The following is a 22,541-nucleotide window of genomic DNA, read 5'->3' on the forward strand; positions in this document are numbered from 1 at the left end:
CACACTAGTTCGCAAAATAGTACGCTACATTTAGAGTTAAGACATGATTTTACACAGAAGAAGCACACATTAGTTCGCAAAATAGTACACTACATTTACAGTTAAGACATGATTTTACACAGAAGAAGCACACATTAGTTTGCAAAATAGTACGCTACATTTAGAGTTAAGACATGATTTTACACAGAAGAAGCCCACATTAGTTCGCAAAATAGTACGCTACATTTGGAGTTAAGACATGATTTTACACAGAAGAAGCACACATTAGTTCGCAAAATAGTACGCTACATTTAGAGTTAAGACATGATTTTACACAGAAGAAGCACACATTACTTAGCGAAACATATGCTAAGACCAACACATCTAATTTGTTAATTAATAAAACCAAAAACAGACAAATATCCCAACGTTAGAAAAGGTCACTTGGTCACAGCCAAAATAACTGTTAAAAAAAAAATATATATAAACATTTGAAAACAATTTAATAATAAATGTTTATGGGAATTATTGAAATACTCAAAAATATAAATAAAAATAGCAAAAAGAAACGCAAAAATGCTAACGTAAACAAAGAAAGTAATAAAAAAACGCTCCTTCAAAAAAATACCAACTACTCCTTCACGAACCAACAAACAAAGAACCAACCACTACACCGAAAAACCTCCAACAATCCAAAAATGCCACCTCGAATGGAGTCACACCAAGCCATAAATAGTCTTTATTTTCCCGCTCAAATTAAGGACGGACAATAGGAGCGCACAAGGAATGATGCGGCCGAATAATGCTGACGCATGTATAAAAACGTCACTGAAGGCCAAACTCGGTCTGCTACATTGAGAAAAGACAATGAGTACAGAGCAGCAAAGTACTAGCCAAGAGAGTATTTTTTTTATTATGGGAAAATGCTTATGTTTAACATTACATTTTGAAACATTTAACTTTAAAAATTTTAAAACCATTTAAAAAAAAGGTGTGGAGGATGCCATGGAAGAGGCTGCTGGGCCTAGTAGGCAAACTAGGGCCAAAAAAAAAGGCAGCCACAATTCACAAGGAAGGAGATGGAGTTTTTGGTGCAAATGTGCAACGACAACCTGGCACAGGCACCAAGGAATATGGGTGCAACCCAGAGATGGAAACTGTGGGACGACATAGCCAGTGATGTCAATGGGTGGGTGAGTTTGAACGTTCAACACGGGAGGTCAAACGCCGGTACGTAAAAACTACATTTGACTAAAAAGTGTTTACAGGTCCAAATACTGCAGTAATAATGCCAACTTTTTAACCAACAGATGGAGTGACTTCAAATATCGGCTTAAACAAAAACTGGCTGATTGGGCTAGGCATGCAGGGGGAACAGGTGGGGGTCCCACCCCTGTGTCACTTGAACTCATGGATTTGGGGGAGATGGCCCAGGGGTGTGTGCAGGATGAGGAGGTGTTTGGCGTGTTGAACATGGATACCGACATGCCAGACTTTGCGGCTCCTCATGTTGCCCCTGGAAAATGTTGTAATGTTAACAACTCAGAAATGTGTTTTGTAAAATATCTAGATTTTAATTTTACTCTTCGCTTTTTTCTCACAGAGACACAGGCTGGATGAGTCTGCTCCAATGGTGAGCTTTGGCCACAGAATTTCTTCTGGCTCTGCAGGGGAGGAAGCAGTAGATCCGGCTGGGGACCCTGTGGCAGACAGTCCAGGGCATTCCCCCTCGCAGGCAGTGGCCCTCCTTACTGATCTCAATGTTAAAACGGATCAGCACACCGAGATTCTGCTGAGGATGGTCGCCAATCTGCTATGGGTGGCGGACGCCCTGGAGGAAAATACTGCGGCCACCGTGAGAATTGCAAATGCCCTGGCCGGAAATACTGGGGCAAACGTGAGAATTGCAAATGCCCTGGAGCAGCTCGTTCGCCAGCACATGTTGGAGCCGGCCTCCCTTCCTGCCGGAACATCAGGACCCTCCACCTCTGGCACAACAACAGCCATCCCTCCAAATGTGCCTAGCCCTATGCCTAGTCCAGAGGCCACAACATCTGCCTCTGGCCAGGCCAGCCAAAGGAGCTCCCAGGCCCGTTCCGGCTCCCTCCACCCCCGGCCAAACGGACTAAAAGGCGATGACAGCACTGGCTAATTACCCCACAATCCATCTCTGTGTTTGCCCCATATTCCTTCATGACAACAACCTCCCTCTCCTTTCTTGTGAATTGTTTTTTTGTTTTTTTTTAAAGCTCAAATGCCACTTATTTTGTGTGTGTGTGGCCCAAATCATTTTGAAATTTTTTTACCTTTAAAAAAATGTGTATGGAAAAAAAAAAATGGACACAATCATTTAATAAAATTATGTTAAAAATCTGCAAAATTCGATTGTTGATTTATTCAAAAACTGGATAAAAGGTAATCCCTCAAACAAACTTAGAAACAATACAACGGAAATAGAAACATTTAATTTTTTTTAAAAAAAACAAGGGTTAAAAACAATTTAATTAACACTTAGCAAAAAACAAAAGGACGATTGGTTTCTTGTCCCCCCAAAAATTAAGAAAAAATACAAACATGCGTACAATATTGTTTCCCTAAAAAAGAAACACTTACAAATATTTTAAACGCCCCCCAAAAAAAAATATTTGTTAGCTAATTGATTGTATGACCCAGAAATTAGCAGCTGAGTAGTTCACCTGCGTTCGGTTTTTAGCTACTAAAAAAAGTCTATTTGCTAAACACCTTACCAGCAGTTTTGCAATTAAAAGATGATTGTTTTTGTGGCCTCAATTGATAAATCGCTACACCATCGATGAGCCCATGGAAGTACGAAGAGACCATCGTCATTGTGGTAGACTATACCAGACCACAAGCTGAGCGAGCAGTCTTAATGGGAATTGGATCAGACAGTGACGTATCACTTGTTCCGTTCACATTTGGCGCTCGCATAAGATAATTTATGTACGCCCAAAAAATGCCTCGACACGCCTGCGTTTTTCCATCTCCACCCCCGTCACCACCCCAAAATGGACAATTCTGTCAATCACATTTGACATGTCACTTCCTGTTCGCTGTGTCTACGATCGACTGAAAAATTACCGCAATCAGACGTACCGACGCATGCGTGGTTGGACAACATCGACTGACTACGAACGAGCGGCCGCTTACGAGCGGCTCTGAATCAGGCCCTAACTCTTTTTTAATTTATTTTATTTTTAGTTTTAAAGAACCATACCACAATTAAGAACAGGATCCGCAGATGTTTCCAAAAGAGGTGTGGGACTCTGATCAACATCAGCTGGATCATTTGCGAGCAAACCATCATTCGAGTTCAGCTGAGTCCATTGTGATTTTGAAAACAATTTGTTACTTTAAGTTAAAAACACTAGTTTTGTAGATACAAAAACATATACACTTGTCAAAATCAAGTGTGGTACATAAACTTTATTTTCACATTGTTTAGAGTTTTCCAAACTTTTAAAGGTACCAAAAAAATAAAAAATATGGTTAATGCTATACAATGACAGACACGGTTTAATTATTTAATAATAGTAAATTAAAACATTGGTAATATGCAAACTTCAGAACAAAGGACAGTTATGTGATTTGGTATTAGTAATTAAATGTTGGGAAACACAATTACCTGCCAAATCATCATCTAGTTGGGGATCTTGAGAATGTTCAGGTGCAGATTTCCTTGGTGCTACATTAAAACAGTAACAATACACACATTACTGACACATAACAAACAATTACACATTTAACTTTTTAACTGTTAAAAAAAACAGTAAGACATACTAGGGCCCATATTCAATTTAAAGCGAAAAGCCGTTTTCGTGTGCTTTTGGCGATTATGTCATATTCGACTGTTTTGATTTTACTCCGTATTCAATTTGGAAGACTTTCCGCCTGGGCGGAAAGTCAATGCATTGTAATAGGCGAAAAAAATTTGCCTATGAATAGCAGGCGGAAAAAAGTGCAGTTTTGGGGTGCAACGTTGCGGGAACCCCCATGCAGCCTTCAGACAGTCCCCCAAAGGTAATCTGTGTAAAAAAAAAAAAAAACACTTAAGGACACCCCAAAAAATCACTTTTTTGAAATAAAAAAATGTTGGGGGAAAAAGTTAGAAACTAACGAACTTGACTCCTCAAATATGCCGCAGGTGTTTTTTTTATTGCAGGTGCTTGCGGCAGGTGGATTTTTCATGATTTTTTCAACTTAACTTTAGCAACTTTAAATATGCTGGCCCCCATTTTCAAGTACCCCAACTGTGCTGGGAAAACTTGTTTTCTGGAAAATATAATCCTGAATACTATTCTGCACCACGTATAGTAAAATGTTATTTAGCAGCCATTGAGCCCGTTTAAAAACACCAAATACCTTCAGCATGCCAAATTTGGGGGGGGGGGGGGGGACGGTAGCTAACCCACATGTCAGAGCATCTTTTGGGGGGTGTCAGGCTGATTTCCCCAAATCTGACAGCACTTTCCGCCTGTTCAAGTTTTGCCGGGTCTGGTTTTCGCGTACTTCCATATTGAATACGTGGTAAAGCGGGCACGGCCGCGATACTTTTTCACCTACAAAAGACACAATGTAGGCGAAAAGTCTGGGAGGTGAAAAGTATCACGGATCTGCTCTAATTGAAATGATTTGATTTTCGCCCGAAACCCCCCAAAAAAAATAAGTGCAACACAGCAAAAAAAAATACATATTTGAAACACATACCCCTTTCCCACCAAAATTCTGGGTCTGACCCGGAGTTGGAACAGAGTTCCTATCCGGATCAGACCCGGAATTTAGCCGGCGCCGACTCGGGATATTCCCGAGTCAGCACCGTTCACACCAGAGTCGGGTATGCATAGACCCGGCTTTCCCGGCGTGAAAGTGGTCGCTTGGAGATGACGTCATCTCCAAGCACCACTGAAGCCGGACCAATCGGCCGGCTAGCAGCGCACTCCAGGTCATCGTGACCCGGAGTGCGCTGTTCTCACAGCAGGGTTTCACGGGCTACGCCCGTGTTAAACCCTGCTATTTGCCTGGGTTGGATTGCCGGGTCACTCGACCCAGCGATCCAACCTTCTCCCCTTTTACACCAGGGAGCTGCCCGGATTAACCCTGCAATAACCCGGGTTTTAGCTTCGGTGTAAAAGGGGTAATAGATACTCGCCAGGCACATGCCGAAGTGGTGGTGCACCTGTGTCATGCACATTCACCCCTGAGGGATTATGCTTTTAACTTTTTCCACATACTCATTAAAGGAGATATCTTGAGGTGAGCCCCCAGCAGTGGCAATGGCACTTTATCTTTCATCTTCCATTTTTTGATTTACTAAGCGCAGAATGTCTGAGAATCTTTTTAGAGAAATGTACTTTTGTGCGTTTGATAGTATTAACTGCATGAACTGCAATTTGTCACATGGCACGCTTCCGTGCAGCCAAAGTTTTCCTGGCACTCCTCCCTAATAATAAACGATAATTTGGAAGGAAAGCATCCAGTAATGCACAATTTTGTGCATAACTAAAATGAAAATTTCTCCCCGATTTCGTTTGAGCAGGTGACAAAACAGGCATATCATCTGATTCATGGCCACCAGCATCCTCTGTAAATGATTCAGCAATGGCAGCATCACTTTCGGATACAGAAGGACCTCTGTCCAAATGCCCACTATCCTCCATTACTCTCTCTCTTTGGCTTCTTCTTCCACGATCCATAGTGTACCTTCATGAAGGATGCTCACAATCAGGATTTCTCTCAAACACCTCTCTGTGCTGTGTATCGTGAGTTAGGGTAACAAAACTGTACACATGGACCTCTTTTAAAGGATGTGTGCCATGGTCCATAATCAGTTCTAATTAGCACAGCTAAGGATTGTTGGCTTTTGAGTGATTGAGAAAATAGTACAAGTGTTACAATTTCGATTTGCAGATCGACTTGATGTGTGATTTGGGATGCGACTTACATTTTCCAAGGCAAAACCGAACAACAAATCACTTTCACAAATAGACCTAAATCGAATTCTTAATGCAAATCGAACTTCAAAACGAATAATAGTAAATCTGGCAGAATCACTGGTTTTCAAACATTCGATTTGAGAAGTGCTACATCACTCCTCAAATCGACCTGCAAATCAACCTTTAGTAAATTTACCCCATTGTATTCATTTATTGTTGTACTGCAGAATAGTGTTGCTAACAATATTTATTAAAGATACAGTACAGTTGTCTCTTCTCTAGTGTCTTTCCTGTGTGATTCTGTACTGTAAGAGCACTCTGGTTTACCTAGCGAGCTCAGGCTTTATACTAAGGTTGTTATTATCACCATTGTCACCAGCCCACCGACTAAAATCGGACGGATCCTTGCATTTGCACAGCGTGCGATTCACAATCACTCGTAAGTAGTTAAATATGCGTGTGTAGCCAGCGGTGCATACGTGTATTGATGGAATCGGTATGATTTGCCACCGGACCCATGCCCGGCGGTTTCTAATCCCGACAGCGGCATCCCGACAGAGGAGGAAATCCCGATCGTTAAAGGTAAGTATATACTAACCTATTTCTACCCCCTAACCGTCCCTTAGAGGTGCTTAACCCTAACCTTCCCCTCCAGTGCCTAACCCTAATCCCCCCTCTAAGTGCCTAAACCTAAACCCCCCCTTCCCCGCCACCTAAACCCCCGGGGGGGTGCCTAACCCTAAGTCCCCCCCCTCCGGGGGTGCCTAATGCTATCCCCCCCTTCCCCTAGCCTAAATCTAACCTCCAGGGGGGTGCCTAACCCTAAGTCCCCCCAGGAACCCTAAACCTAACCCTCCCCCCGCGCAGCTATCTGCGCTCGGCACCCGGCGTCCCTTTGATCGGGATGCCGGGTGTCGGGCTCCCGGCGTATGTCTAATGACAGGCGTCGGCATATCGACGCCTGTCTTTAGACCCTTGCCGGGATATGACAGTCGGGAAGCCAGCTGTCGGGCTTCCCGACTGCATACCGTAATTGATAACTATCGCTTGATTTGTCTGCTTTTGGAATTACGCGAAACTCAGAATCAGGCCTTTTGAGGCCATTCGAGTGACCTCCAATTACCGGATAGGTGTGCACACAATAGGGAGAAGAGGGCAGAGTACAGGCGGGCAAAGAATGTAAATTAGGAGGAAGTTAGAATGAAAAGATTAGTTTTAACTGTATGACTGCCAGTGTGTATTGAGACATGGGGTACCACCATCAAGGCTGATAGAACACGGCAAAAGCGGGTGCCCTGTCAATGTGAACATTGTTGTTCTTTCTGACGTAGGCATGTCAGTGGTTGCCGTTCACAATTTCCCCTCTTCCTCATGCACATCTTCCACGCAAGCACAGTGTGGCACCGAATCGGGTTTCATAGGTATGTGCCGGCCATGGACAGTGGGTCACTAGAGGAGCCAGCCCTGGCCCTGGTCATTATACTGGGTATTGATGCTAACATATGGCCGTATTGGTATGCAGTCAGGAAGCCGGTGGTGCCAACCGCCGGCTTCCTGACTGTGCAATCCTGACGGGACTAATGATGATAATAATAATAATTGTATTTATATAGCACTTTTATCCCGCAAGACGCAAAGTCGCTTTACAGACATCAGAAAACATGGTACATTGTACAAGTATTACTGCAGAAAATAGAAAACCACACGGAGATAATTAAAAACAACCAGAACCTAAAGAGCACAATAAACATATTGCAGGGTTGGTGCAGACATTTTGCGAAATAACTTCCACGGGTTATATATTTCACCAACAAAAGGTACCAGATGAGGCAGCCATCTTGGGCGCACTACGTAGGATTACCCTGGGTGGAATAGGTTATGCCTACAAGAGATGACACAAAATTAGTGGTTGCAGCGTCCTAACGCTAGGAGTAGGGTCCCACCATAATCGTCAAGTCCATGTAATTTTTATCCCATCCACGAGTGTACCAGGTGAGGCAACCATGTTGGGCGCACTACGAAGGTTACAATGTGGGAGATAAGCCGTACAAGGACCCGAGGCATATATGGGAAAACTGACATGTGTGTGGCAGTATGATATACCCAGTATGAATAGATCCATGTGAAGTGCATCTTACCCATGGAGGATGCACTACATTGGAGGTATAGCACGCAGGCGTATCATATAGTGGGGCGGAAGTACATGGTTCAAAACAGGGAGTAGCAAATACAGCAAACAGTGACGCAGTTTGGGCATGATGTATATGGGTGACTGAAACATTTGTAATATAATACACCCTGACTGAATAGATCCACATGTTTGTTCATCCTGCTAAGAAATATGAAACCATCCAGGCAGCCATCTGGGGCGCACTGTGTAGGTTACATCTGGCAGGGTGTGCAAGTAGCGGAAGTATAACATCCAGGCGGAGAGAAAATAAAAATAATGAATGAGAGGCTAAATACAAAGGTATAAAAAGGCCATCTTAAAAGAATAGCAACAGCATTATAAGGTAAAAACCATGTTAAAGTTAATCAGAAATTAAAAATAAATGTGTAAACTGTAACAGGTAACATGACTGCACCAAGCGTTTCACTCGTTCGAGTGTGAGAGCTTGTCGCACCCAGAAGATTGAGTGCGATTGGGATGCAGCATGAGACTGCCCCCAACCCAGTCTAAGGAGGGGGGGGTGATTTGAAGGTGGAGTGGTAGCATCCCCGAGCTGCAATGTTTGAGAAATTGTTCCATTTTGGTTTAGAAAATAGTTCAAAGTCCAAATCCAGTTCCAACTCCAGTTCTAACTCCATGCATCAGATGACATGCTTACGATGCAGGCTGTAGTGGCAGGCCAAGCCTTTGCAGGCTTTTAATGATTCCCCTTTATAGGAGATGCTGGGTCAGCTGGTACAGGGGGAGGGAGTGTCTGAGCAGCTTGTTCAACAAACTAATTAATGGTGGGGGATTTTGCAGAACCACAATTATAAAACAAACTTTCAAAACAGACTATTCTTGCAATTGAAATCCTGAAGCCTATAATTATCCCTACGCCGGGAGCCCACTGCCCTACATACCGAACGAAGATAAGCCGGGCGGCGGGGACGGACAGCCGCGGGGGGGGGGAAGGTTAGGTTAGGGGCTCCCCGGGGGGGACTTAGGGTTAGGCACCCCCCGGGAGGGTTAGGGTTAGGCCAGGGGAAGGGGGTTTAGAGTTAGGCACCCCCGGGGGGAGGTTAGGATTAGGCACCCCCCCCGGGAGGGTTAGGTTTAGGCTGCAGGAACGGTACCGATCCCTGCTGTATCACAGGAAGAACATAACACTGCACTTAGGTACTTTATATCTATTCACTTCTGTGCCATTTAGCGGCAGTGCTCTGTAAGGAGCAGTTGCAGTCATCTCTTACGGTTTATTATTTTATTTAGCTTTGGATGAACATCCCCTAGGTCTACTTAAGGAATATTACCTTTGTTTGAATTGAGCTGTGTAATAAAATGTTCAGTGAGGGCTTGGGGGAGTTTTTATTGTCAATAAACTACTTTCAAAGTCATTTTTTTTGTTTTGTTTTGCCCTTTAGTTTGTGGAAAAATATTTTCATTGGCTGCCAAGGAATGAAAGGGGCTCTACTTTCTTTAAATATTATTTAAATTATATGTATTTCAGCTGCAATTATTATTATAAAGTTGATTTTGATGACTGCCTTACAGTATGTTTATGCAAGCCACATTAAGCTTACAGAATACTGATACAGTACTTTAATGTAATAAAGCTAAATAGGTAATGACCAAAGGCGCTATAATCTAAAATAATGCACAAACATACAGTATAACACTTAAATAGCAAAAAAAAAACGAGAGGGACCGAAAATACTTCCCTTATATATCAATATATCATTGTAAAATTTCAACGTTGATTCAGTGTGATATCAAGTACATATAATACAGAAATTACAACAATAGTGTAATATTGTAAAAAGCTTTCATAAATGATAAATACATATGAGGGTAAATCTCTCCCAGGTGTTTCAGTGTATATTAGGAGTTATGCATACTTGAAGCAGAATTTGGATGCACAGTGAATGGAGGTGAAATAATCAGAACATCAGTCACACTTTGGGCCTGATTCAGACCCGGACGCTATGCTGCGCTCGCTCGCATTGAGCGATTTTATGCAATCTGCGCATGCTTATGAGTCTCAATGCGCGTGCGCAAACCAGTCATTGCGATGGGAAAGTGCTCGCCCGCAGTCGGGCCGCTATTTTGAGTGACAGTGCTGTTTGTGGGTGGTGACAGGGGAAGGTGCTTGAAAACGGGGGTGTGGATGTGCGAACGCAGGCGTGCCCGACCGACAGAACGGAGTTTAGTGGGTGTGCATAATTAGCAAAGTAGCGTCATTACACACGTGACTGGGTTGTATGTTAGCCAGAACTGCTCACAATGTTGTGGTAGGAAAAGGCTATCACAAGCACTGCGAGCAGCTCCGATGGCTCTCGATGTTCCCGATTAATCCTACAACTGCCGGAGATGACGTGTGTTGCAATAATATTGCTCCAAATTTTCATAGAATAAAATGAAAAGTCTGCATAGTGTGTTATCCTTATAAGCAATATTTAATGACACACATAAAATGCACATAAAGTTTTCAATATTAACAGCATTAAATTTATTGACTAAAGTAATCATTAAAACCGTACCGGAGCAAGTACACTATGTAGACAAAAGTTATCAGACACCCCTGCACAAGCAAAATGCATACCATTGCACATGAGTTCCAAATGGCCACTAATGTGGGGGTTTGGAAAAGAACACTTGGTAGGGAGGCCCATGCACTTGCAGTTCTACAGAAACAACAAATGTTTTTATCAGGATGACAATGCCACCTGCCATGTTTCCAGGGCGACGCTGGACTGGTATAGAGAACATTCTGTAACCCGGATGGACTGGCCAGCTCAGAGTCCAGATCTTAACCCCATTGAGAACTTCTGGGACGCGAATTGGAGCGACGTTCTAGGCCGACTCGACCTTCTTCAGTGTGTACATAAGGCGGAATGGCAGAACATACCCCCTGCTGTTGTCCAGGAACTTGTGTACAGTTTGCCAAGAAGGGTGTCTGCAGTAATCACTGCACGTGGTGGACATACAAAGTACTGATGTCAATAAAATCTCGTTGACCTATTTGCTGTCCAGTGACTTTGTCTACATAGTGTAGTTCAAAGAAGCAATGGTGTATAGTAAAGTTGGGAGATACCTACTTAACAATCATGTGCAGTATAGTCTATAAACTCTGACGCATTTGGAGTAATAAAGTCTTTTTCAAGGCAGTATTTTAATGCACGTACTATAAGTCAGGCCCATGGTCTTCCTTATGGAAGTACAGAAACCGCGGTCACAAAGAAAATGAACAGACTTTTCTGTGTAGCAGTGTTGCTGGTTCCCACATTTATACAGCACTTGGGTCTCATCTCTCATGCAAGGAAACAGGTTAAAATGCTAATTTTACATGTAACAAAGTGCCAGAACATATAAATATAAAAGTGGATATATAAGCTATGCATGTATATAATAGTGAACTATGGTAGATCTTCTCATACGTTGATTTTATTTATTCAATGTGAACTAGTGACTTATAGAAATTGTAATTATTGTGTTACGACGAAACATAAAGTATCCTCATTTGCTTTAGTCACTAATTGATGGTTTATTTGTAGAAGCCTTAATTGGATCTCGCACATTAGGTGCTAATGGACAAAGAGAAAATGCGCTGCTGGGTGTGGAAAACAAGAGTGGCTGGAGGCGATACACATTAAGAAATGTTTCTTAACTAAAGGATTTGTGCTTATAGGGTCATTAGACACTAGGGACTGAAAGGCAGTTGGTAGATTGTAAACTGGCAATATTAATGGTTTGGGGATATATGACAAGAACATGGGAGTTAACTTAAGGATATTCTAATCTCAGATATTATTTTATTCACCTTTTTTTCTATGCAGTATTTATGTGTTTAAAACGCTTTTGTCCACCTCTGCGGCATTTGCAAAGGTAATTGCAGAAAGGAGGAGTCGCCACTGCCCTCTGCCTCCCACTTTCCTGCTTCTGTTGCACCCGCTCACACGGTGCCCTCTGCCATGTGCTCCTGCTTTTCTGCTCCTTTTGTACCCACTCAGTGACCTTTGCCCTGTCCTCCTGCTTTCTTGCTCCTTTTGTACCTGCTCACTGTGACCTTTGCCCTGTGCTCCTGCTTTCTTGCTCCTATTGTACCTGCTCACGGTGACCTTTGCCCTGTGCTCCTGCTTTCTTGCTCCTTTTGTACCTGCTCACGGTGACCTTTGCCCTGTGCTCCTGCTTTCCTGCTCCTTTTGCACCAGCTCACAGTGGGGCCCATTTATCAAAGTGAATTTGAGGTAAATTCTCCGAAAACATCTGTTTTCAGGGGTTTACCTCAAATTCTAAGTATCCCCCGGATGTATGAAGGAGGGATCGCAGCAGTTATCTCGGAAACCTGCTGCGATCCCTCCATTGCCGCCAGCAGCCGCCTCCCCCATAGGTTTCTATGGGGGATGTGATGCTGCCAAATGTATCAATATCAGCAATGCGAAGCATTCCCGATATTGGCCCCATTAATTGAAATTAAACTCTGAACAAGAAGAATGTGCATGGGGAGCCAGCAGGAAGGAAACAATTACTCTCATTGCAGAACATTGCTGCACATTTCAAATTTACCAAAGACCACCTGGATGAGCCATAAGACTACTGGAATAATTTTCTGTAGACAGATAAGTATATCATAGAACTTTTTGACTTACTGTATCAAAAACATGTTTGTAAAAACCAAACACTTCATCCCTACGATGGAACCTGATCCCAGCAGTGAAACATGGTGGCAGTATCATGGTTTAAAGCTATTTTGCTGCCATGGGAGCAGGACGTCTTGACATAATTTATGGAACTATGAATTCTGGTTCGTACCAGCAAATTCTACAGGAGAATGTCATCCATACTGGAGCTCTACAGAAGGTGGCTCTTCCAGCATGATAATGACCCTAGACACACAATTCAGTCTACAAAAACAAATGGTTGAAGAAGGTTGTTCTGGAATGCCCGGGTGGAAGTCCAGACCTTAATCCAATAACGTGTGGTATTGATGGAACAACATCCATGAGGTGAAGCAGTTCTGTGAGGAGAAAAGGATCAAATTCCTTCAAGCAAATGTATAGGACTGATCACTACATATAATGTATTTCCTTTTAATTGTTTTGGGATTTATTGGGTTCTCTTTCCATTGATCTGTTTGATGAAGATCTGTACACATTCCAAAGGGTTGGCGGACTTTCTAGCACCACTGTGTCCATTTTATTGATGGTACCTATTGCTTTTAAATATACTGTAGAGCAAATTGTTGATTTTTTTTTTTCATAAGTATATAATTACATAACAGATACTTCTCTATACTGAACTTCTCTTGATGTTTCTTAAATGACACATACTGTATTCTATAGATGTGCTATTTGATGGGGATGCGGTTATAATACCAACTGCGGGGATTCCGGCGCCCAGAATGCCGGCGGTGGAATCCCTGACACCTGTCAGAATACTGGCACAGGCATCCTAACGATAAGTGGCAGGGTTAGGAGGAGAGTTAGAGGTTAAGCACTAAGGAGAGAGGGGGAGGGTTAGGATACCGACTGATAGGTGTCGGTATCCTAACCCTGTCGCAATGCCGGCGCTCGGGATTCTGACCGCCGGGATCCTAAGCACTGGCATCTTGTACCCAACATATTTTATGTACTTTGTGTGAACTATGTTTAAAAGAGTTGGCTACGGGATACCGGCGCTGGGGATCCCGAGGGCAAGAATACCAATGCTGACATCCCGAAAGGGTCACAATCCTGACAGGAGGTAAGTATACGTCTCCTTCCCCTACCCCTAACCTTCTCTCCCTGCATCCGAAATCTAACCCTCTCACCCCAGTGCCGAAACCTAACCTCCTTACCCCACAGCCTAAACCTAACTCTCCCCCCTAGTGCCTAACCTCCCCCAGTGCCTAATCCTAACCTCCTTCCCCCACAGCCTAAAGCTAACTCTCCCCCCTAGTGCCTAACCCTCACCCCAATACTTACTGTCAGGGTGCCGGAACCGGGTTTCTGACTAGTGTCAGGATTCCGGTGCCGGCATTCCGAGCCAGAATAATAACTACAGCCAGAATAATAACTACATCCCGTTTAATAACATATGAAAACTAACACATGCTTTAGACTCATTTAGGTGATGCCATGCTTTTATCGTACTGGTCATGTGATTAAACATGCAAGATATAGGACATGTGATGTTCTAAAATTTCAAATCAAGAGTTAAACTTTTTGAAATGTAATGGTGTGAATGACGCCCTTGACTCTAATATGTTCTATTTTTAATGCAGTTTTCATGTATTTTTATAAACACGTAAAAATATGCATTAAAAGTGGCGAGGTGTGAGCAATCCCTGAGGCTTCGAAGTCATGACAGGCTGTCATTCTTACGCAAGTGGTAACACTATGATTATTGCAAGCAACATGAGTACATCAGCTGAAAAGGAAAGTAAAAATGATATCTCTCTTTCATTGTGTGCGATACTGCTGGGGCTGAGAGGCTTTCTCAGAAATTGTAAGAATAGATAACCATTTACATTTTGTTTGCTCAGCCAGCTGCCCATAGAAAATCCCACAGCTAAAATGTCAAAATGTTTTATATCTGTGTCTCTTTCCATCTACGCATATAACCTTCTTGTCATTCACATGTATCACATTAATAATAAGTAACAGTGACCTTTTCAGCACTGGAGCTCCAAGTGTATCAAAGGAGAGTAGAACAAAAGAAAGAGAAACTATCTCAATCTGCCAAAAGAGAAAACAAAAATAAACTTTTGTTGTTGCACAGGGGGAAAAAAAGGCTTCGGTCAGGGATGCAAGTATTTCTTCCCTTTGTTAACTTTTTTCATTGTTCTAAAAGTTTTAACAACCCTCGGCCTGATTCAGCATTGCGCGTATGTGCAATGCTGAAAGCAGATTCGCGATTATCGGGAATCTGTGCGTGTGCAGGACCCATTCTGCGAATGTGCAGAACGGGTCCTGCATGATCGTATGCAGACCCTTCTATGCCTCTGCTTGATTGGCATGCAGAGGCATTTAAGGGGCGGTGTGGGGGCCAAGACGGGGAAGGCATTCCCGGAAACAGGTGTGGCAGCCCCTTTTTCCAGGAGTGGCAAGGCCAGGGACTGTGTTACTTTTACTACTACTACTCATCCTCACATTTGCAGAGGGTTCAGAAATGGTGGGAGGAGGCTTCTCTGTGATTACAGTGTCAGAAAAGTCACTCATACATAACACTCATGGACTCCCCTTAGACTGCCTGTTTTAAAAGTGACACATCTAGTCTCACAGAGAGAAGGTGGTGCATGCGAGGTTACAAAAGATGCCTGATCCCAGCTTTCACAATAGGCATTCTAGTGCATGAAACAGCAGTACTGTAGCAGGACCACCACTGACAATGAAAGGCCATTGTCTGAGCCTTTCCTTACCACTGTGTGTGCTATATGGCATGTTGGCAATGTTATGTTTTTCAGCATTATTTTTTCCCTTCATAGAGGTGATATTTTCTTTATGATTGTGAAATAGTGTTTAGATTTGAGGTGCCCTTTACACCTTCTTTACCCTTGACCTCCTTTAATAGATGATGAAAAATTGCTGTGACTGTCAGCACTAGAACTAGGTTGCTCCTGCTCTTCTATTGATGGATCCATGATTGGTTTTATTATTTGTACCAGGACAGGAGTAATGCCTAGTTCTTGAACTTAACTGCCACCGCAGTGAATGCACAATGACATAGGGAAAGGAGGGATTGTTACCTTTACCATACAGTTTTACTAGAAAACTGATGAGGACACACGTTTTGCCTCATTCTGAGATACAAACTTGGCGGGAAGACACGAGCCGGGACTTGGTTTCACTCAGACAGAAACAATAAGTTCCGGTGTGTTCGGTTTTCAGAAAAACCGGACGGCTCATCTCTAGTTCAAACTTCACATGCATTATAACTACTGTATATATAGCAAATAAGTAGTGATCCCAAATAAAAGCCATTCTTCCAGTGCTTATACAGATATTTACAGTGTGTTATTTTAGGGTAAGATAGATGTACTCTTCCTATGTGTTTTTGACATGTATATGTTTATGTTAATATTATACAGTATATAGGTTAACTGTATATGAAGACTTAAAAGCAACACTTTGCGTTGAAGGGATTTGAAAAAGTAAATCATTTGTTTCGTCTGTAGAATGTGGTGTTTGACATAAACTCTGTGTACAGTATGCTCATTACTGGAGGGATAGGAAATTCGGAATATGTCACTGTTACCATAATAATTCCATGTCTGAAGGACTCTAAAAACAATTTTATATAATACTTAAACAAATAAAATGAGCAATAATGTCCCATTCATTTGTGTTGATTTGTTCCTTTTAAGGCATCGACAGCTAATATATTGTGAAATGTTCATTATTTTAACATAAAAGCAAAGCTGGAGTTACAATTGATCAGGAAATAAGTTTTACATAGGTGTCAACTGAATCCAACATGACCTAACATGAAATGAACGTCTTGTGGACCTGTCACATGTATCGCTCTCAGCTTTCTGCAGCATTTGGAGACAATGACAGCCAAAAATAAATGACCTCTGGCTTTGGCCTGTCCACTGCCCGGGCATCTCTTCAGCTAGGCTCATCTGTGTTGCTGCAAGTGACTTTAACATCACTTTTACTAGCAGATGTCAATGGATTTTTGACACCCTTCAAAAAAAAAAGTGTTGACAGAGACTGCACAGTAAAACTTAAATAACAAACAAAATAAAAGTTTAAATAGAGCCTTAAGTATTGTCATTGATTTGACATAGATGACAATGCTAATATTACATTTTTATTTATATTGTCTGTTTTATTTCTATATTGTAGCATTTTGCATTGTGAGTCACTCTAGCAGTGCGAGTGGAAAACTTTCATCTTCGTTTACATCTCAGAGTGTTATGTTATCCTGCTAATTACCTTAGTATTACATTTATGGGATTTTCTCTATAGTAGAAGTTAAAATGGTTTTTAGCCCTGGACCAGAATTAAAGCTGGAAATCGTTTTTGTGCCCTTTGTTGAACTTTAAATTAAAAATAATTTTTATTTTCCCTACTTTTTTGAAGGATATATTAAAAAATATATTTTATTCAAATATAGACGATAGGAAACGAGACTGTGGACACAATTATTTAAAATTGTAATGTAATAGTTGACTGTACATTATATTTGTTCCAGCCATAGAAATATACTATGGGGACTTATCTTACATTTTTTTCGGCTAGTGGCCTAGGACATCTCCACATAAAAAGTAAAATTCCCCAGACCCTCACACCTTGGCAGAAAAATGTGGTTTACTTACTGTATATACAGTATAGTACTGAATAGAATGCTAGTATAATGTGTAGTATGAGGAATTTATACTGTCAACTATAATTGGCTCTACCTGGGACAGAGGTGCAGAGTCTAAGGCATGAAAAGCTTATGCCAGGGACCCCTGCAAGGAACTTCGGTCTTTGCTGCAAACTGCACACAGGTCACACTCCCCTGCCCAGGTACAGAGGACCTTATTCAGAGGCGGCCGTACGGTCTACGACCGCATGGCCGCCTCGATGTTTGGCTAGTGCGCATGCGCACGAGGGAGCCGGCTCCCTCGTGCGCATGCGTGAGACCCGCTACGACCGACAGCGCCAGTCGTAGCGGGTCTCTTTCCAAAGGGGGCGAGCTGTCGATGTTGATTGACAGCTCGCCCCATTTGGAAGGCGGGCCGGGGTGGGGTGGCAGCCCAAACGGAGGCGTTCCCATGGGAACGCCTACCGTTTGGGGGAGGCCCCACTGACATCACAAGTGATGTCAGTGGAGAGCTTCCGGCTCTGACAGAGCCAGAAGCTCTCCGGGGCTTACGACAAGTGAGACCCTACCCTAGGGTCTCGTCGTAAGCCCCGATGGTCGCGATGGTCTCTGACCATCGCGACCATCACCCGAGCGGTCGTTAGAGCTGTGGGTGTAAACCCACAGCCTAACGACCGAAACAGAGGCGGGCGGTCAGGATGCAAGCGGCCGCCCAATTTCTGAGCGACCGCTTGCATCCTCCGACCGCCTCTGAATGAAAGCCAGAGTGTGATAGGATGCTGTCTGTGAAGTAGAAGAATAGTCATCAAGCCGTAGTCTAGTACACAGAAATGTGTGGATATGCCAAGCAGGAAATGCCAAAGGGAACACGAGAGACTGCAATATTCAGAGGTTTTCAACAATAGGAATGTAGACCTAATATTCTGGCAACTTGCTGTTAAAGGAAGCTGGTTTATATAGGCTGGGCCATTTGAATTCTGTTGAATTCACATGACAGCAAGTATAAAGCTTCCAAGATGCCTCGCAAGGAGTTACCTATTAAGCATGAATGAATTATTGCAGGATTGCAAAGTAACCATGGGCACAGTACTGTAAGAGGAATGCAGGATAGCTGGAGAAGTGTGGCGACTGGTAATCCAACATCAGATTTATTATTATTTATTACCAGCTATTTATATAGCGCACACATATTCCACAGCGCTTTACAGAGAATATTTGTCCAGCTCCCAGTGGAGCTTACAATCTATATTCCCTATCACATGCTCACACACATACACACTAGGGTTCATTTGTTTTGGGAGCTTATTAACCTACCTGTACATTATTTAGAGTATGGAGGGAAACTGGAGCACTTGGAGGAAACCCACTCAAGCACAGAGAGAATATACAAACTCCACACAGTTAGGGCCATAGTAGGAATCAAACCCACAACCTCAGTGCTGTGAGGCAGTAATGCTAACCATTACATCATCTGTTGTGCTCAGATCACTTCCAGTTAACAGACTTGGTCAGTATAATCAACAAACAGCAGGGTCTGGCAATCCAGTTTTGAAATTGGATCATACAATATAAGGATTATAAGTCACATGTAACGCATCCATCTTTGGTGCACTACATGGGCCAAGCAGCAGGTTCATATAAATTACTGTGAGGGGGTGAATGTAAAACATCAAACTGCAACTGCTTTTCTCAAGTATTTCCTTGTAGTTGGGACAATGTGGTCCCCTGCTTTGCCTGATGGGGGCGGGGGGCAGTAAAAATTTAGACCTGTAGGCTCAGTAGACCACAGTCTGGATCCTCAGGCAGGCTTGCTGAGGGATTGCCAGTGGACAGACTGTAGTTACCGAAACTGGTGGAAGATTGACCATTGGAGAGCATGAATTCAGCTCAACGGTAGAAAACGGCATGTGGACTTAATTTTATGAGTTGCTGGAGAGTTGGTTGCAGCAGGTTAGGTCAGGCCAGATATGTTGGTGGGTAGACAATGTATGCTGCTTGATGGACAAGCTGCTATTGGAAAGTTGCAATCTGAGCTGAAGGACAGGTTGTGTCACGTCTCTTGGCTCAGTGGACGAAAGATGGAGAGAAAAAGCTACAGAATGAGCCCCTTCCTCAGCAATATAGAAGGTGTCCCATAAGGATTCTGCTGCTGTAAAGGAGGCTGGAGGAGTCGCTCCAAGCATGATGTTTAGATCCTGTTGGGATGATGGTGTAAGCCCCAATACTGTGGAGTCAAGGCATGCTAGGGGGCTTTGAACTCAGGGTTGGGAAGACACTTTTGCCCGCAGTCCCAAAAGGAGTGCATCATTCATGTTTAAAAGGTCAAAGCCAAGCATTTTATTCCTGGATCTTTAGGGGATACCAATCGAGGTGAACTCTGTACTGTCACAATTAGAAAAGTCCACTTCCATACTCTGGTAGGCTCAAGAGCTCAGAGGAAGGTTTTAAAACTCAGTTTGGTGGTAGTAGTAGGCTTTTCACCACATGGGCTCAGGGAGCTCACCCAACCTGCACTTGTCTCTTTGATAACCAGATGACAAAAATTGTTTAAAAAACACGATATAGTGAAGAGCAGATTTATTTATTTTATCATTAATTATTAACAGTTGTTTATACAGCACATACATATTTTGCAGCAAGGGAGTTTATCATCTCTATTGCCTACCATATATGCACTAGGGTTACTTTGTGTCAGAATCCAGTTAACATACCAGTATCTTTTTGAATTGAGGGAGGAAACTATAGCACCTACAGGAAACCCATGCAAACATGAGGAGAAAATGCAAACTGCAAGGGATGAGTGGGAGTTGAACCCAAGACCTCTGTGCTGTGAGGTGGTAATGCAAACCACTACACCAATTGTGCCGCCAGCATATATATAGTGGCACTCACCTCATCCCTCACAGACAAAGGGCCTGATTCAGAGCCGGACGCTATTTGCAGACGGTCGTTCTGAAAAAGGGGACGGATATTTAAATAGAGCGCTCGCTCTTTGCGGTCTGTTGACGCCTCTGTCTGAACGAGCGAACGAAACATGCGCTCGCTATTTTGTAAAAACGCCCCATGGCCACTCGCATCACACGTCATCTCCGCTATTTATTAGAGTAATCGAGTACATCGAAAGGCGTATGAACTGCTCGCTATTCTTGTGATAGCATTTTCCTACCGCAATCATGCGAGCAGTTCAGGCTAAAAGACAACCAAGTGACGTGATCGATGACGCTGCTTTGTTAATTATGCACACCCTTAAAATGCCCGTTTTGACCGTTTGGCACGCCTATGTTCGGATCTCCACTCCCCGTTTTCAAGCACCTTCCCCTGTTACCACCCACAAACGCCTCATCCTGTCACTCGCTATTTTGCGAGCACACGATTTCCGACCGCACTGACTGGTTGGCGCATGCGCATTACAACCCATACGCATGCGCAGATGTGCGAACATCGCTCGGAGCGAACGAGCGGCTGCTTACGAGCGGCTCTGAATCAGGCCCAAAGTGTGCAACCAGCACTCCCAGTTTCAGTAGATTATGGAGGGCTTTATTCAGTATAACATCATGATACAGTCAATGACAGGGGGGCAATTTTCAGTCACAATGCTACAAAATACGAGCTATAAGGGAGACCATAGGTAAGCAGGACAGTCTCTCTGTGGTTGTGCTATGAGCGTGTTCAAACTAAAATATATATATTTTTTATTAGAGGATACATTCACAAACTGTGCTCAGTGACTGCAGTGACATTATAGAACAAACAGTGCAGGATGGATAAATTAGCACATATTTCAATGCCCAGGCTGATAGATTTAGTCTCCACAGGATTTACAACAAAAACAAATTGGCAAACCCTGTGTATACAAGTTAGTGTATCTTTCAATTGCTGAATCTCTCTTCTAATTTATTGCCTGTATCCTTGTGTACTATTCAACCAGGTGTTTAACTCATAAAGAAAAAATATTTATTTTTTGTTGCCCTTGAATACATCAGAGATTTGTTGTGTTCTCTGCATCGATTGCAATTGGGCCTCATTTAGAGTTAGCAAAGTAAATCCAGCCTAGATGGTGCAACTGCATACGTTGGCCATACTGAAACAGGGTTTATCCAAGTTCCAACGCTGGCTCTAGCCCACAGGTTCTTTAACCAAATCTTAAAAGGTCAAACAAGTCAAAAAGTGTGGTCCTCTTCTTCTTTCAAATGTGTTACTTTTCCAACAAGTGCAGTGGTTACCAAACTGGATACCAAGGAACCCTGGAACCCACAGGACACTTGAAGGGATGCCATAGCTTGGTATCCCAGTCCCAAATCAATATATTTGGGCTGGCATCTTTGTAGACTGGGCCACACCTTCTACCCCCTTTCATTTTCCACTTCTATCAATCCTTATTATTTTCTTTCCCTCTCTTCTGGTCAATGTGATAGGAAATACCAATGCTGGTGGCTCCTGATCAGAAGCTACATGAACAAACAGAAGCCCAGCTATGTTCACTACCCTACGAGATGTAGCTACTAAATAACAAGACTGATGCTATAATTTATGTTTAATTATATTAAGTACTTTTTAACTCTGTTCCCTTTCTATGTACTCCCCTTCTGCATTCACACACCGCTGCATTCTTATTTTCCATTGATCAAAGCCGTGCTGTAGCTCATTATCTGTCAGCTGTCTCAGCAGCTCCATTGTTTTCTTCTTTACCTCAGTAACTGATGCAGAACAGGTTCCCTTAGGTATAGATTTGACTTTAGGGAAAAGGAAGAAGTCACACGGTGCTAGGTCTGGCGAGTATGGAGGGTGCTCTAGCACTGCAATCTGTTTCTCGGCCAATAACTGCTTCACAGAGAGAGCTGTGTGGGCTGGTGCGTTTCCTGTTGGAGGATGAAACCATCTTTCCACAACTCTGGCCTCTTTCTCCTGATTCTATCCCACAAAGTTGCTAGAACATTTTTGTAGTAATGTTGATTCACTGTTACTCAGTCTTCCAAAATAACACCTTTGATATAAAAAAAACCCAATTAACATTGATTTGAATTTAGATTTGCTTTGTCGTGCTTTCTTCATTCTTTGTGATGATAGTATTTTCCAGTGCATGGACTGGCGTTTTGTCCTAGGATCGTACTGGAAGATCCATGTTTCATCCCAGGTAATAACTTGAATTTGCTCCAAAATGTCTGCACAAA

Source organism: Taudactylus pleione, unplaced genomic scaffold (assembly GCF_031769625.1).
Source record: "Taudactylus pleione unplaced genomic scaffold, aTauple2 ptg000206l, whole genome shotgun sequence".
Lineage (NCBI taxonomy): Eukaryota > Metazoa > Chordata > Amphibia > Anura > Myobatrachidae > Taudactylus > Taudactylus pleione.